Genomic DNA, 18,166 nt, shown 5'->3' on the forward strand with positions numbered 1-18,166 from the left:
ACACAGGCTTACCACATGGCCAGCAGGGGCGATTACCTGGCTGATTTGAAGAAACTTGCCTACACAAACACCTGGAAGCAGATGTTTGGCAGCAACTAAGATGCCCTTCAATGGGTACGCTTCTAAACAGACTGTAGTACATGCGTACAGTGGGCTGTTATTTATCAATGAAGAAAATGAGCTCTGGAGACAGGAAAACACCTGGAGGAACCGTGCATGCACACTGCCAAGTGAAAACCGAGCGGAGAAGTCACTTGGAGGACAAGTCCCCATCCAGGACAAGCCACGGATGGCGCTTTTATGCATGCGACAGCTGGACAATGACTGTGGAAGATGAGAGAAGATTCTATTCTTAAAAGAAGTACAGCTCCTTGGAGGTGCAGGTGGTGAGGCTTTGGGTCGTGTACTTTGGGCAGGTTATCAGGAGGAACTGGTCCCCGGAGAAGGCGATCAGGCGTGGCAAAGTAGCGAGTCCGTGAAAAAGAAGAAGCTCCAGACAAGCAAGATTGACACAGTGGCTGAGTCGAGCATAGGGATAGTTGTGGGACAGAGCAAGACTGGGCGGTGCTCTGCTGTCCGTGGCACTGCCGTGACTCAGAGCCGGCTGGGTGGCACCTAAGCACAATAACAAGAAGGGACAAGGGTCCGACTGGAAAGACTACAACCTCTAGGACATTCCGGGAAAGGACTAACTGTGGAGACAGGGAAGGAAGCAGTAACTGCGCATGCTCAAGGGGCATGTTAAGGACAATGGAACTATTATGACACTGAAATGACACGTGAAATCACATGACATTGTGAATTTGTCAGAACCCACAGACTGTACGACAGAGAATGAATCCTCCTGTGGGCTATGGCTTTAGTTCATAATTACGTGTCAATACCGGGTCATCAAATGGAACCGATATGCCCACCAATGTGCTGGAGAGTCTATGGGAACTCTAAATTCAGTGCAACTTTCTATAGACAAATAACTGCTTTTAAAAATAAAGTGCATTCCATAATAGGGCCAGTGTGGTCCTTAGGAGGCCAGAGTTCATCTCTGACATGCTTCGGACATGTTGTCAGGCGAGACCAGTCCCTGGAGAAGGACTCCATGCTCGGTCAAGTAGAGGGGCAGCGACACAGAGGAAGGCCCTCAGTGAGACGGATGGACACCATGGTTGCCACACTGCACTCAGACATGGGGACAATCGTGAGGCTGGCGCAGGACTGCGCAGTGTCCCTTCTGTCGTGCGCAGGGTGGCTGTGGGTCAGAACCGATCCGATGCCACCTAAAATCAACTACATTACACAATAAAGTACCATGGTGAGAGATCATTGCAGCCAAATGCAGCAAGCACAGACTTAGGCTGGGATTCTGATTTTAACACACCCACTGTATAAACCCACAAAAACTTCCGACAACAAACAAGAGTCAATGGGGGATTTTGGAATGCTGATGGTATGAAGGAATGTTTTGGTTTTGGAGGTACAGTGGCTACAAGCACGGGCCTGCTGAGAGGTCGGTGGTTTGAACCCGCCGGCCGCTCCGCGGGAGAAAGCTGGGGCAGTCTGCTTTGGGGAAGACCGAGCGCCTTGGGCACCCCTTGAAGCATTCTGCTCCGTCTATAGGGTTTCGATGGACTCAAAACAATGGTTTTCGTTTGTTTTAATTGATGTGGGAGTATGCTATTGTTACGTTACTATTTCGGGAGTTAGCATTGAGAGATGCCAGGGCAGCGTTTGTTGTTAAAATGATCTGATGGGTGGGACGAGTCTCAAAATAGCTGAGGGTGGTGAGGGTGGGGGATGAGGGCCCACTGGTCCTTCGTCACTGTGTTGATGGCTGAGGGGGTGAAGGGCACAGGACTGCGTATTCTGCTTGTCTCGCTAAGCTAGCATACGCTTCCAAGTAACACCTTAAAGATCAGTCAGTTGCTCCTTAGGTGAGTTGCACGTCTTACACTCGAGACTGCTCTAAAAGGGACTCGCATGCAAAATAAACAGTTGCTGTTGTTTCCGGCTCAGGACCGACCCCCCATGTGTGTCAGAGCAGATCTGTGCTCCAGAAGGCTTTCCATGGCTGGTGTATTTATTTATTGCAAGTAGATCACCAGGCCTTTCTTCTGAGGCACTTGGAGGGAAGGGGGCTCGAACCTTCAACCTTTTGTTTAGTAGCCCAGCGTATTATCTGTTTGCACTAGCTGGAGACTCCTGTAACCCCAGGCAAGGATCAACATAGTATTACTAAACTCCAGAAGGACTTCCAAGCAAGCAGAGCTCTATTATCCTAGAGCTTTACAGGTCAATGTAAGAGCACAAGACAAGAGTCAAGAGCCCAGAATAGAAGGGCTAACCGACCCTGCTAGTGCCTCATTGTGTTATTGTTTTCATGACGTCAGTTCTAGGCTGGCGCTTTGAACTTGGTTCTCGAGAGTTGAAATGACAACTGTCTCAGCGAATGGTTTGCCTGCTGCTTAGGAAAGTTAACGTGCTCAAAAGAACCCCTCGTGGTGCACCAGTAACGGCCGTTAGTGGTTCCTTCAATGGCTCAGGAAAACTGCTTTCCAAAGCCCCCTCTATTCGGACCTTAGCGTAATAAACCAAGTATCAACAAGAACAAAGAATGACACACAGCGTGCCCGTCTTTATCTCTTTTGAGCGCCCACCTTTCGACTTGTTAACATCCGCTACGCCTGTTTACTAGGATGGTCTCTCCATGGGCTGAGGGGCGCGCTGGTGGGACTTTGTCTTGCCTGTTGCAGAGAGGGGTGGTGACGGGCGCATGGTGGAGACAGGGGCACATAGTGGAGGTAGTGAGGCATGGTGGAGGAGACGGGTATGGTGGAGGCAGGGGCGCATGGTGGAGACAGGGGTGCATGGTGGAGGCAGAGGGGCAAGGTAGATCAGGCACATGGTGGAGACAAGGGGGTGTGGTGGAGACAGGCACATGGTGGAGGTAGTGGGGCATGGTGGAGGCAGGGGGGCATGGTGGAGACGGGGCCATAGTGGAGACAGGAGCACATGGTGGAGTCAAGGGGCATAGTGGAGGCAGGGGCCATGTTGGAGACAGGGCCTCATGGTGGAGACAGGGGCGCATGGTGGAGGCAGGGAGCATGTGGAGGCCGGGGTTTGGCAGAGGCCATGTGATTTGAAGAGGAGTCCCCGTGGTTCACGTTTTGAAATCAGGGAAGGTGACATCGGGCGGTGTCCCCCTGTCTGCTTGCAGAGAGGCTGTCTGAGAAACCGCAGCACAGGAAGAGAAGCACGGCGTCGGGCGCACAGCCACCTGTGGTGTGCAGACGCACGAGCTTGCTCGCCGGCATCGAAGAGGACTTGAAACACTGATCAAGATCGAAGACCACAGCCTTCCGCGTGGGTTACAGCTCAACGCGAACACAGATCCTCACATCTGGACCAATAAACACCCTCCTGAGTTCTAGCGCCTTAATGAATTATGCACTGGGCCACTACCCACAGGTCCGAGTGCAAACCCCCAGCTGCTCCATGGGAGAAAGATGAGGCTCCCGTAACGATTTCCAGCCCGTCACCCCCAGGTGTAGTTCTGCTCCGTCCTGTGGGGCCGCTGTGCAGCCGAACAGGCTTGGTGACCGTGGGGAACACCCTCCTGCCTCACTGAGAAAAGAGGGACCTCGTCAACACGTCCGCTCGCTGGGGTCTGCGAGCCACGTGCGTGGGAGCAGCAGTCAACGACCCAACAGCGGACTGAACTGGGCACTTCTGCAGAAAGAACAAAACAGCATGTTAAGGACGGAGCGCGTCTGACCCAAGTCATGCCACTTCCAGTCGCCGTGTCGGGCGCTGGACGGTGCATAAGAAAGACCTGAGAGGAACTGGCATCTGAGTTAGGTGTTCAAGAATGAACAAACAGATCTTGCAAGCGGTCCAGCCAGATGCTTCTGGAAGCAAGGATGGCGGGACCTCACCCGCCTCCCAGACTACAGACATGTTGGGACTGGCACCTGGTCAAGTAGAGGGCAGGGGACAGAGGAAGGCCCTCAGCCACATGACGGGCTCCGTCCCTCCCACAATGGGCTCACACACAACACCTGTGAGATGACGCGCGAGCCAGGCCAGTGCTCGCTGTGTTCTGCACACACACGGTCTCTAGGAGTCAGAACTGAGCTGATGATGCCCAACAAACCTTGGTGGCAGAGGGGTTTGACTGTGACCCAAAAGGTCATGAGTTTGAAACCCCTAGCTGCTCCGTGGGAGAAAGACAGGGTTCTTGTAAACAGTGACGGTCGCAGAAACTCACAGGGGCCATTCTACCCTGTCCTGTAGGGTCACCATGAGTCAGCAGGGACTTGATGGCAGTGAGTCCTTGTTTTCGTTTTAGTCTGGAACAACAAGAATGTCCTTGGTAGTTCCTGGGGGGAACACATGATTAAGTGCTAAAGTACTAGTCAAAGGTCGGCAGTCTGAAACCACCCAGAAGTGCCTCAGAAGAAAAGCCTGGCAATCTGTTTCTGAAAAGCCACCCCAACTCACTCTTATTGAGCCCAACCTGTCTCCTAGCAGCCCAATCAAGCAGCGCTGAACTGCCCCTGTGGGGCTTTGTCTGGCCTGGTGCAGAAGGGGGTAGAATCAGGGCACGGTGGAGATGGGGGCATGGTGGAGATGGGGGCACGGTAGAGATGGGGGCATGGTGGAGATGGGGGCATGGCGGAGACAAGGCACAGTGGAGACGGGGGCATGGTGGAGACGGGGGCATGGTGAAGATGGGGGCATGGTGGAGATGAGGGCATGGTGGAGACAGGGGCATGATGAAGATGGGGGAATGGTGGAGATGGCATGGTGGAGACGGGCATGGTGGAGACGGGGGCATGGTGGAGATGGGGGCATGGTGGAGACGGGGGCATGGTGGAGACGGGGGCATGGTGGAGATGGGGGTATGGTGGAGACGGGGACATGGTGGAGACGGGGGCATGGTGGAGACGAGGGCATGGTGGAGACGAGGGCATGGTGGAGACGGGGGCATGGTGGAGACGGGGGCATGGTGGAGATGGGGCCATGGTGGAGATGGGGGACACAGTGGAGACAAGGCACAGTGGAGACGAGGGCATGGTGGAGACGAGGGCATGGTACAGATGGGGGACACAGTGGAGACAAGGGGCATGGTGGAGATGGGAGACACAGTAGAGCTGGGGGGAGCACAGGTGAGACGGGGGCATGGTGAAGACAGGGGGACATGATAGAGACAGTGGAATATGGTGGGGCACGGTGGAGACAGGGGGCATGGTGGAGATGGGGTCAGGAGGACCCAGTGCATAATTCATTAAGGCGCTAGAACTCAGGAGGATGTTTATTGGTCCAGATGTGAGGATCTGTGTTCGCGTTGAGCTGTAACCCACGCGGAAGGCTGTGGTCTTCGATCTTGATCAGTATTTCAAGCCCTCTTTGACGCCGTGAGTATCGGAGACTGTAGTGAATCTGTGCAGGAGCAGAACGTCTCATCTTTCTGCCAGGGAGCAGCTGATGGTTTTGAACTGCCGACCCTGAAGTTGGCAGTCCAACACGTATCTCACTACGCCTCCAGGACTCTGCTCTGAAAGGTCACAGCCTTTGATAATCAACCCCCTGGAGCAAGCGGTTCTACTCAAGTTCAAGGCTTGAGGTTGCCATGTGTTGGAACGGACTGGATGGCACCGGTCTTTGTGTGTCAGATGGCAGCTGCCTTTTCCTGGGCCTTCGTAGCACAGGCCCGGAAGTGGGCAGGGAAGTGGTAAGTGTGGGTGTGCTGATGCTGTGCTGAACGTCACCTGGCTGGCACCGTGCCTGTGAGTTGGTCCCACACCTGTTCTCCCAGGGCCCCCGCTCACGGAGAGCAGGCCTGGTGGTGGCAGGGTGCCTCTTGTGGGCTGTGGGGAGACCTTTGGGCATTGGCGTCACACCCACCCTTGCACAAACAGAGAAGGGGAGGTCGGAGACAGAATGTTCCCAATGCAGCAGGGACACCCTGCTAGGCTGCTGGCCCACTGGACAGCTTTTTCTGTTTGTTTGTTTTAAGCGTTTTTCTTGTCAGTTACAGACATGAATTTCAAACAGGAGTGTCTTGTGGCCGAATGACTCTCTATATGAGGTGAGTCTGAGTTACGGAGGAGCCTCAACAGGAAGGTCAAGACCACGGACTGAACTGGCTGCCGCCCAGGGAGCTGGTGGGCTCCCACTGGGGCCCGCCCCCTGAATTCCTTTCAGAACATCCCTGATTCTTCTTTCTGTTTGCTTGATTTCACATTGAGGAAGGAACTTTGTTTTATTTTTTTTATGTTGGGAGCTCGTACAGTTGTTATACCCGTCCCTAATTCAAGTCTCTAACACCAACTGCTGCCACCGTCGTTTCCACAGCATTCCTTTCTGGAAAGCTTCGATGTCAGTTCCCTTTATCCCCTCCCTCCCCTACCCTCCCCGTGCCCAGGAACCCTGATTATTATGATACCATTTTATTATAAAAAATGATTCTTCTTTTTAAAGCAACAAGGAACCCCAGCTCCGTGGAGGTACGAATGGCGTCTCCCGCTGGTCCCGGGGGACTTCTATGGCGAACCTGTGACAGAGGTTGACCAGCGGCTCTAGTGACTTTTAATGACGAGGCATGATATTGGGGAGCGTCGAATCAAATGCTGCAGTCAGCTCTAAAAATACAGCCACATTGGCGTCATTCGGGGTTGTCGCGTCGGCCATTGCTCTGCCTGCGGAGTGCACACTTCATCCAGTCCAGACTGCAGCAATTGGTAAAAAACAAAAAAACAAACCCAAACCCATCCCCTTCTCGTCCCTCATCCTCGGCGTGAGTGGCTGGTGTGTAAGTTTAATTAGTAGTCCTCTTAACTGGTTTCCCTGGCAAACGCATGGGTGTTAACTGACAGCACCGGGTCTCGGGAGAGATCTTGGAACCTTCCTTTTAGCCATGAATTGCTCTTCGGTTGGTTATGCCAGCACCGTCAGCCGTGGCATCAGCTGGATCCAGGCGGCCAGCACCAGGCCATTTCAGCCAGATGAAGCCCAGGGTAGCGATCTTCATGCGGTCCATTTCATTTTTATGACTCCCCAGTGTTCCCAGATCCCTGTTTTGTCCACGCCACATTCTGATGGATCAATGGCTCTCTGCGGCTGTTGTTCTTCCTGTGAGGCCTGCTCCTTCAGCATCTGAAGGCCAAGAGAGTTGGATTCCATCTACTCCCTGAAGGCTGACCACTCTGAGCTCTTCCCCGGGCCTCTTCTGAGCATCTTCTAGCCCTGGGGGCTCCTTTCCTGGCACGGGACCCGGCAATGCCCTGCAGCTGTTCAGAAAGTTTTCACAGATCAACGTTTTCAGAAGTAGGGCCCCCTGTCCTCCTTCCTATTCCGTCTTCAGCTGGGAGCTCGGCTGACACCTGTGCACCAGGGGTGACCCTGCCGCTATGCCTCCCAGCATCCCAGCAACACACAAGCCACCGCAAGGTGACGAGCTGGCAGAAGAGTGGCAGGCGAACATGGCAATGAGCTGCTGTTATCGGCTGTTAGCTACTCTCGAGTCGGTTCTGAGATGAACCCTCACCGTTCGCCTTTCCGAGGGCGTCACAGATGTGTTCCCTATGCAGGCGGTTCCTGGTGTATTTCAGATCCTCGCCAGCACCATGATTCGAGGGTCTTCCATGTTCACTGTCCAGCTTTCAGATATCTACGAGGAGGTTGGAGACTCCGTGGCTCAGGCCAGGCACACGTTGCTGTTTGAAAGGACATGTTGCGTTCTAACACTTTAGAGACCTTTACAGTGGGGTTGCCCGTGGCGATGGGTCATTTGATGTCCTGACACCTGCTTTCAGGCGTTGATTGTGAATTCACACAAATGAAATCCTTGATAACTTGTTCATCATGGGGGATGTTGCTTACAGGCCCGGTTGTGAGGGGTTTTGTTTTCGTTAGACGTAAGGTATTGAAGATTGTAGTCTTCAGTTTCCATCAGGAAGCACTTCAGATCCTCCACGTTTAGCACACAAGGTTGTGTCATCTGCAGGTCACCTGCTGTCCGTGAACCCTGGTCTTCTTCCTAGGGCCCAGTTCCTTGAGCAACTTGCTCAGCATAGTGGTTGAATACGTAGAGTGGAGGGACGCCACCCTGATACACACCTTCAACCACACACTGTCCCTCGTTCTGTCCCAGCGGCTGTCTCTTGGTCTCTGGATAAGTGCTGCATGTGCACAATGGAAGGCTCTGGAATTCGCAGTCTTCAAGACGTTATTCACGGCTCCTATCATCCACACCGTCAAGGGCCTTTGCACAGTCTAAGCACACAAGTACACATCTTCCTGACTCTGCTTTCAGCCAAGACCCATTTGACATCAGCAATCAGATCCCTCATCCACGTCCTCTTCTGAATCCAGTTTGAATTTGTGGCACGTCCCTTTGGCAACAGTGTTGAATTGAGATTGAGCAAAAGTTGCTTGTGTGTGAGATTAATGATATTGTTCAATAATCCGTGCATTCCATTGGTTCACCTTTCTTTGAAATGGGCATAAATATAGATCTCATCTAGTTGGTTGACCAGATGGCTGCTTTCTGAATTTACTTGCATAGATGAGGGAGCGCTTCCAGCATCACATCCAGTCATGAAAGCCACCTCCTAAACCACGTATGAATGTCCCTGCGAGGGAAATGGTATTGAAGATCACCCAGCAGCACTTCCAGCAGGGCTCTGAAGGAGCTGCCAGAGGCTCGGGTCTGACTCAGAAGAGGATGTGGAACAAGAGATATCATTACTGGTGCCAGGGGAATCCTGGCTGAAAGCGGAAAATTCCAGAAAGATGTTCACTTGTGCTTTATCAGCTATACCAGGGCACTCAATTGTGCGAAGCATAACAGGCTATGGGTAGTCTGAGAGTCAGAGGAATTCCAGAACCCGTCTTATGCTTGTGTGGAGCTTGTGCGTGGATCAAGAAGCATTCGTGGGAACAGAACAAGGGCACGCTGCACGGTGTAAAATCAGGACAGGTGAGCGCCAGGGTTGATCCGCTCACCATGCTGTTCAGTCTGGGTGCTGAGCAGCTCATCAGAGACGCTGGATTATAGGAATAAAAACGTGGCATCAGGATGTGAGGAAGGCTTATTCACAGCTAGTGAAATGCACCTGACACACCTTGTTTGCCGACAGTGAGGAGTTGAAGATCAAGGGCCTCGGGCCTCAGTACGGAGTCCAACTCAATGTAAGGAAGACCGGAATCCTCACGGCCGGGCCCACAGCAACATCATGCTCTGTGGAGGCAAGCTTGAAGGTGTCCAGCACTTTGTCTTGCGTGGATCCTCGTCGGTGATCATGGAAACAGCAGTCATCAAGGACACATTTCATGGGGTGAATCTGCTGCACAAGACCTCGTGAAAGTGTTGAAAAGCAAGGAGGTTACCTTGAGGACTCCTTTGCGCCTGATACCAGAATGGTATTTTCAATTGCCTCCTACATATGTGAAAGTTGGGCGTTGAATAGAGACACTGAAGAATGGATGCACGTGACTTGCGGTGCTGGGGAAGACCTATAGAAAGTGCCATGGACTGCCCAAAGGACAAGCACATGTGTCTCGGAAGAAGTGCAGCCGGACCGCTGCTTAGAAGCAAGGCTGGCGAGATTTGGGCTCACATATTTTGGACATGTTGTCAGGAGAAACCAGTCCCTGGAGAAGGTCATCATGCTTAGTCATGTAGAGAGGCCACCAACTAGAGGAAGGACTCAACACAATGGACTGACCCAGTGGGCTGTGCAGAACCACAGTGAGGAAGACGCAGGAGTGGGCGGCGTTTTCATCCTGCTGTAGAGAAGGTTGCTGCTGTCCGTGGGAACCAGCTCAGTGGCACTTAACAACAACAAGACAACATCACCGAGGCCGCACTCCCACTCCTCACTTACAAACCTGGGTAGGTTCCAAACGCCAGGTCGTGGTGCAAAAACGAGCATTCTTCAAGAAAGGGGGGACCCCCTCTGATTTTAGCCCATTCGTTTGTCTAGGTTTTTTTTTCTGATTTAGAACAAGTAGTCAAAGAAATAATCACAGCTAAGACTGACGGACCAGTTTCTCGCTGGCGAGTCCAGCTATGGAGGACTCCTCTGTGGGGAAGGAAGCTTGGAGGAGATAAAGCTGACCGTGTGACTGCAGGTCCCCAGCCCACCCACCTCGCCTCACCTGCCTCCAGGGCTGGGTCCCAGCGAACTTCTCTCTGGGAGCCTGGTCTGCTCCTGCCCGGTGAACCCTTCTTTCAGTCTTTGGGAACCTGTTCTGCCCTGGGGGCCTGGTGAGTCTGGAGGCTCTGGGCTTCCTGCCAGCGTGCTGGGACCCTGGGGTTGAACCCCAAGGTAGGGGCTTCAGGCCCAGTTTGACTCACTTTGGGATGTCACCAGAGTCACATGACTATCTTCCAAATTTGCTTTCAGATGCCCCCTTCTCTCCTCCCTTTCCACCCATGGCAGTTTTGAGACGTGGCTCCTGAGGCCACCTCAGCACTGGGAAACCCACCGCAGGAGTACACGGGTCCCGTGCTCCGCCAGGAGGTTGTGGCCAATGGAGGAGGTCAGTCTCCAGCTGGACAGGACATGTCCACTGGCACGAGGGGGTGTGCGACACAGGCAGTGAGGCACAGCTTCCCGGGGGCCACCCAGAGACCTTCGTCTGGGAAGGGAAACGTCACAGCCATCCCTATCACGGCTGCTGCCTTGTCCATGAGCAGAGCCGTAGGGTAGCAGCTAGCGGACTCTCGTCTTACATGTGAACTACCAAGTAACAATCTAGCGGCTCAGGAGGGGGTGTCATTCGGGGATCATACAATCCGTCGGTTATTTACATCGATGATGTGATGGTTTTTCATTCGGTTTATGATGTTGGGCAGACATGCCGCAAGCCGGTTTTAGAAAGTCCCATCACCCCCACCCCCACCCCGAAGCCCTCACATGCCTGCTGTTGTCCCTGGTACCCTCGCTCCCAGCCCCTGCATACCAGGGATCGATTTCCTGTCTTCCCAGCTCTGCCTGCTCCACACGCTCACATGAATGGAATGCTTTTGTCAGCATGCTGTGTTCAAGATTTATCTGCGGCACAGCGTCTGTCATGACTCCATCGCTGACTCATTTTTGCCGTCCAGCTACCACCTACCCTGGACCAGTTTGATTTATCCGATCCCCAGAGGGTGTCCCCTCGGGCCACACGTGCCCACCGTTTGCTCCTGTGAGTGAAGTTGTTGAGCATTTTCTGAGCATCTGGGTATGAATCTCAGGTGGACATGTGTTTCCATGTGGATGGCTTTTGTTTAAAGTAGGGTTTGAATATAGATGTGTGTGTGTGTATAGATACAATATTCAAAGAGAATGAGTGGGAGGGAATACTGTCAGACCAGGTCTCTCCCAAATTTAGGGTTGGATTCCTGACTTCCTTTTACAGGCGGTTTCTACACATCTCCGCAAAAGGTCACCTTGTATTTTAGAAAACGGAGAGGTCTCTATTCAGCTCCCTGGGTGCTTTGGGGCGGGGGGGGGGGGAGCCTGGAAGCCAGCATGAGAGAGTCAGGCAGAGCGTGAGGAGGAACCCAGGATGGGGGGGGTGACCAGTGGATCCCACAGTGGTCCTCTGAGGACAAGGTCATCGGTCTGAGAACTCATGCCCCACCCCGTCTGAGCCATCATTCCACGTGCAAGCTGCGAAGGCAAGAGAGAGGCCAGTGAGTTGTAGAGGCAGGGGTGCTGGGGCAGGGCTTCTGTCAGCTGGATGAGATTGTGTGGTGTCCTGTGCCAGCACAACACCACACCGGCCATCACAGGGGCGTTATGGACACGGATGTGGCACGTCGCATTCCTGGGAGGGCCGAGTCCATTCAGACGTGCCTCAAAAGCAAGGACGGGCATCTACTCCCCCAAACAGCCATTAGAAGCCCCATGGGGGGAAGCTCTCCTCTGACGCCAGGAGCTGGACTGACACGAGGTGAAGTTGACTGGAGGACAACGGGTCCCCTAGTGCACGCATACACATATAGATGCATATTGTCTAGAGAAGCACCCGGTGACACGCACCTGTGTACAACAAAGAACTTTATCTCAAGAAGGCAGGCTGAATAGGGGTGCTGGCAGCTCCAGCTACAGGAGGGACCCACGGGAGACGTGAGTATCAGGACCTGATCTATGATGTCGCTGCAGGCTTCAGATGAACAGCCCCAATGCTGCAGGGAGTGTGTGTGTGAGCTGGGGGCTGGACGATAGGGCTAGGTAACTGCATACTGACTGGCCAGGGTCAACCACACCGTACACACTGCCAACTGAGCCAATGCTGATTCACAGGGCCCCCCTGTAGGGTTCCGAGATGGAAACTGTTCATGGGAATAGAAAGCCTGGTGGTTTTGAACTGCTGTCCATGTGGATTGTGGGAACCCACCGCCTAACCACTCCAGCACCAGGGCTCTTTCCGTCAGGGTCGACAGGGCAGGACAAAAGCAGACACCTCAGCATCAAAACCACGGAGCGCCTCAAGATGAACCAACCACTCCAAACCCCAAAGCACACAGCCATTTGTATGTAAAGACTCCTGCGCCGTCAGCGTGCGGCTACAAAACTGTCTATTTCATAACGGCTAATTTTGTGTTATTTGAATTTTGCCTCAATCAAAAGAAAAGAAATAGCCATTCAGTTCCATGCTTCCAAACATGCATTTATTTTAGGTTGGAGTTAAGTTTGTGAGAGTTTCTGTCTACGATGCTCAAAGAGACAAATGAAGGAGCTGCAGCCATTCAGAATAAATAAGGAATTATGAAATTAAACTGGTAGATCGAAAACAAGACCAGCTGGATATGGAAATGGCAGATCTTATAGATGAATACGCTAGTCACTGAGACAAAAACAAAAAAACCCAAAAACGCTTTTGGAAAGAGAATGAGGAAGTAGACGACAGAACTAAGAAGACACTTTTCAGAATGTGAAACCGAGGGCTACAGACTGAAAACACTTCATTACACACACACACACACGCACGCATGCACACACACACACACACGCACACACACACGCACGCACGCATGCACACACACACGCACACACACACGCACACAACATCTATCAAATAAGAGTCCCAGAAGAAGAGACTGGTGTTCAGACAAGTAGGATCCACAGGGACGATGACAAAGAATTTATATAATATATATTTAAAGTATATAACATATATAATTTAAATAGGAAATTATCTGCAAGTACAGAACAAGAGAGAGAATGATGGCGGCACACCTTCTTTGCTGGGATTCCTTGATGCAGACAAAGGGTCCTTTCCTGCTGGTCACTCAGGGAATGACGGCTGCACCTGGAACAAGGAAGGCAGAAGAATCGACGTGTTTGCACTGTAGTACTCTCAGAGAACACCGACCCCACCATGGATTGCAAAGGGACGAAGACGCGTGTCTTAGAAATACGGCCAGAGTGCTCCTTAGAGCACACGTTGTCTCACACACTTCGGGCATGTTGTCAGGAGCGAACAGTCCCTGGGGAAGGACATCATGCTTGGTGACACGGAGGGGCAGCGTCAGAGAAAGAGAAGGCACTTAAGGAGATGGACTGACACGGTGGCTGCAACAATGAGCTCCAGCATGGGGACCGTTGTGAAGATGGCGCAGGGCTGGGCAGTGTTTCCTCTGCTGTGTACAGGGTCGCTGTGGGTCAGAACCAACTCGATGGCAACTCAAAACAACAACAGAGGGGCCGAAGAGGTGGGATTATCAGAGCCTCAAACATAATTAGGTTGCAAGAGTTCAAACCAAACCAAACAAACCCATCACCATCGAGTCTAGTCCTCCTCACAGCGACCCTGGAGGGCAGAGTAGACCTGCCCCCGTGGGTTTGTTTCCAAGACTGTAACTCTTTATGAAACAAGAAAACCCAATCTTTCTCCCTGCCTGGTTTTGAACTGCTGACCTTGTAGTTAGCAACCTAAGACATAGAGCTAACGTCAGGAATTCAGACACATCTAGGCACTATTGGGACGAAAGAAATATCTTGGAAGCCACCGGAGAACAACGACAGACTGATTTCAGTGGAAACACAGAATGAGAACAGATTCCCCACAAGAGCAGAGGCTGGAAGAAAATGCCGCCCCTCTTGGATTTATTCTTGGATATTGAGGCAGAATGGAAATAGAAACATTTCCAGGCATATGAAGACAAAGTGGTTACAACCACTGATACTCTCCGAATGAACTCCTGAGAAAGGGCGGGAAGAAGTGGAATACAGAATTAGGAGGAAGCAAGGAACTAAGTGAACTGTCGTCTAATACAAAGGCTATTTTGGGTGGCTCAACCAATTAAGAACCTAACTAAGCAAAAGATTGGCAAGTGGAACTCATTCCAAGGTGCCTCAGAAGAAAGATCCAGTGATCTACTTCTGCCTGGTCCGGCGCCTTCCTCACACCTGTCCCTGTGCCTGCGCCCATTGTTGGGGCTGCTGGGTCAGTCCATCTCCTGGAGGGCCTTCCTCTTTCTCGCTGCCCCTCCACTTCCCCAAGCATGGTGTCCTTCTCCAGGGACCAGTCTCTCCTGACAACATGTCCAAAGTATGTAAGACAGAGTCTCGCCATCCTTGCCTCTAAGGAGCACTCTGGCCTTGCTTCTTCCAAGACAGCTTTGTTTGTCCTTTGGGCAGTCCATGGTGCCTTCAGTATTCCTCACCAGCACCACCATTCAAACACAAGAATTCTTCCTTGTTCAGTGCCCAGCTTTCCCATGCATGTGAGACAACTGAAAATGCCTGGCTTGGGTCCGGGGCACACTTCGTCCTCCAAATAGCTTCCTTACTTGTCAACACTCTAAAGAGGTCTCATGCAGCTGATTTACCAGATGCAATCCAAACACATCTGGAAGAAGTATATCCAGATTGTTCCTTAGCAGCCAGATGATGATACTTTATCTATCACATGCACTTTGAACATGTTATCAAGAAGTACCTGTCTCTGGCAGAGGCCATAGCACTCCTGGAAGATAGAGGCTCAATGAACAAGAGGAAGACCCCTCAGCAAATGGCTCGACAGGGTGGCTGAAACAATGGGCTCACATCTAGCCACACTGGGAGCATGGCGCAGGGGGAGGCAGCATTTTGTCCTGGCTCTGCGAGTTGGAGCCCACCTATGGGAGAACAGTGTCCCACACCTATGGGTGCCATTGAGCTGGGGCTGTCATGGCCCTTTAATATAGTTCCTCATGTGGTGGTGACGCCCCAACATAACATTATTTTCATTGCTGCCTCATCACTGTCATTTCTATCATTCTCTCAAGCCTGCTGCTTCCAGATGATGGGAAAGATGGTAAGACCCGCAGATTCCATGAGCATGAGCCCAGGGCCACACTCCAATTGCTGTGAAATGAGACCTTTGATCTCAGATGACGCTTTGTGAGATACCATGCTGTGGATTAGGCATTTTGTAAGTCCAAGAATGTTAGTTTTGGCAGAAGCACTGTGTGCAAGAAAGGCAAGTCTGTATCCAGAAGAAGTGTCGATTCCAGTTATAACAAAATGCTGCCCTTTCCAATGATGGAAGGAAGTAAGTGGTCCTATGTAATCAACTTACCACAATTCATTCTCTCCGATTACTGGTCTCATTCCTTGGACTCAGTGTTGGTCTCTGCTGCTGGCAGACAGAGGACTCAGCAGTGGCTGTTGTCCAGTCGTCCCCAGTGAGTGAAAGTTCATGTTGCTGTGTCCACACATAATCTTCATTCCTGGCCCATGGCCACTTTGTTTATGAGTTCATTGGCCAATTATAGGGGTGGCCAGGGAAAGAGGAGGACTGGTTTCCACGGAATGTGTCATCCTATTCACATGACTTAAAAATCCTCCTCTGCCAAGGTAAACCTTTGGCAGACATCCACATGAGACACCAATGGCCTCACTTTTTTACCTACTCTGAGATGACTGTTCGCATACCTCTTCCTGGATCTCACAATTTGGACTTCACCTCTTAGGGCTCACTGGGATTCCAGTCCAGTTATAGGTCTAGAAGCATGGATGAGTGAGAAGTCGGGTGTTATCTAGGCACATTCCGTCCTGTCTTGTAAGACGTATGCCTTGGGTGATGCTCCCAACTATGTTCCAGGTGCCATATCGGCAGGTGCAGTTGGGTTAATCTCATCGAATCTGGACAGAGTGATGATGGCTTTACTGATAATGGATTAGGAGACAAAGATGGAGCAATCTCCTCAGACTAGAGGTGTGATGCTGTTGGCAGGGATGCTTCAATGGGACTTAGGGACCCGTTATCACCATCTTCCTGATGATCTACTCATACGTCCCAATCTCAAGTTTCAGGACTCCATTTCTGCCTAATAAACGTCTTTACTTTAACTTTAGACACCATTCATGGTTGGAAATTTAGCAAGTGTAATTCAGTCACTCTTACATTATGATAAGACTCTGGGTCTGGTTTTCAGCAATATCTGTTCTGTTACTAAAAAACCCCATATACCTGAGCTCATCTGTTTTGTTTACCAGTTTGTCTGTTGTAAGTGGGACCCACCAAGCTCCTTCCCTCTATTTCTGTACTGCACGGTTCACTGCCTGAGTCCATGCCAACTCATAGTGATCTTAATAACACAGGGTAGAACTGTCTCCTTTGAGTGCCTGAGACTGAAACTGTTTGTGGGAGTAGAAAGTCCTGTCCCCCACTCAATGCAAGAATACTTTGTTCTATTAAACTGGCATTCCATGATGCTCGCCTTCCCGACAAGATCACTGAAGACAACGCGGGTACATAAGCAATTTTGTGGTGAAGAAAGCTGATGGTGCCCAGCTATCAAAAGATATAGCATCTGGGGTCTTAAAGACTTGAAGGTAAACAAGCGGCCATCTAGCTCAGAAGCAACAAAGTGCACATGGAAGAAGCACACCAGCCTGTGTGATCATGAGGTGTCAAAGGGATGAGGTATCAGGTATCAAAGAACAAAAAATCATATCATAGTGAATGAAGGAGAGTGCGGGGTGGGGACCTAAAGCCCATCTGTAGGCAACTGAACATCCCTTTACAGAAGAGTCACGGGGAGGAGATGAGCCAGTCAGGATGCAGTATAGCAACAATAAAACATACAACTTTCCTCTAGTTCCTGAATGCTTCCTCCCTTGCCCCTCCGCTATCATGATCACAATTCTACCTTTAAAAAATCTGGCTAGACCAGAGGATGTACACTGGTACAAATAGGAACTGGAAACACAGGGAATCCAGGGAAGATAATCCCTTCAGGACCAGTGGTGAGAGTGGTAATACCGGGAAGGTGGGGTAGAAAGGGGGAACCTATTACAAGGATCTACATATAACCTCCTCCCTGGGGGATGGACAACAGAAAAGTGGGTGAGGGGAGACATCAGACAGTGTAAGATATGACAAAAGAATAATTTATAAATTATCAAGGGTTCATGAGGGAGTGGGGAGCGGGGAGGGAGGGGGAAAATGTGGAGCTGATGGCAGGGGCTTAGGTGGAGAGCAAATGTTTTGAGAATGATGAGGGCAACGAATGTACAAATGTGCTTCATACAATTGATGCATGTGTGGATTGTGATAAGAGTTGTATGAGCCCCCAATAAAATGATTTATGAAAGAAAAAAGAAAGTCCTGTCCCCACCAACATTGCAGTGAAGTATCAAACACGTGATCACCTGGAGCCTCACCTCGCACACCAGTACGTCATCCATTGCTGGTTATGTTACGTATTCATATTGTCCCATCACGCCATGGGGTAGCAGCGCTTCTTTGCTCTGAAGGCAGAGGTATCAGCGCCATTAAAACGAATCAGATCTGAGACTGAACTTAGAGAAGTCACTCTCATGATTGTTTCCCCCTTCAGAACCACTCTGGGTAACAACTGTCCAAAGCTAGGTTCTCTAGAGAAGCTGCATGGGGCTCATGGAACAAAGACGGGCAGATCAGATGACAGCCGAATGAATCCTAAGTCAGCAGATAACACGGCAGGCTGTGGAGACCGTGAAGACTCCGGCTCCAGTTTGAGGAATTGGAGGTCAGATGTCAATCCAGATGTAGGATCCAGATCCCCATATGAAGCAAGCAAGCTTTACCACAGAGTCCCTTACTTTGGAAGCAGGCCAACTTCCCCAGGATTACGTTGTATTTGCTTTCATCATGGGGGATTACGCTGTCTTATTTGTCAAACTACTGAGAATTCTGACTC

The 18,166-nt window shown here is 51.2% G+C and overlaps 1 long non-coding RNA gene across 4 annotated transcripts in view; it reads right to left on the minus strand.

Moving 5' to 3' along the window:
* LOC142439701 (uncharacterized) overlaps nucleotides 1-18,166 on the minus strand; it is a 59,723-nt gene that overhangs the window by 11,705 nt on the left and 29,852 nt on the right. For all 4 annotated transcript variants that reach the window (XR_012782871.1, XR_012782870.1, XR_012782867.1 and 1 more), the window contains one exon: nucleotides 13,233-13,305. This is a non-coding gene — a long non-coding RNA (uncharacterized LOC142439701). The remainder of the gene's footprint in view (nucleotides 1-13,232; nucleotides 13,306-18,166) is intronic.

This window comes from Tenrec ecaudatus, chromosome 2, assembly GCF_050624435.1.
Source record: "Tenrec ecaudatus isolate mTenEca1 chromosome 2, mTenEca1.hap1, whole genome shotgun sequence".
NCBI classification, from domain to species: Eukaryota; Metazoa; Chordata; class Mammalia; order Afrosoricida; family Tenrecidae; genus Tenrec; species Tenrec ecaudatus.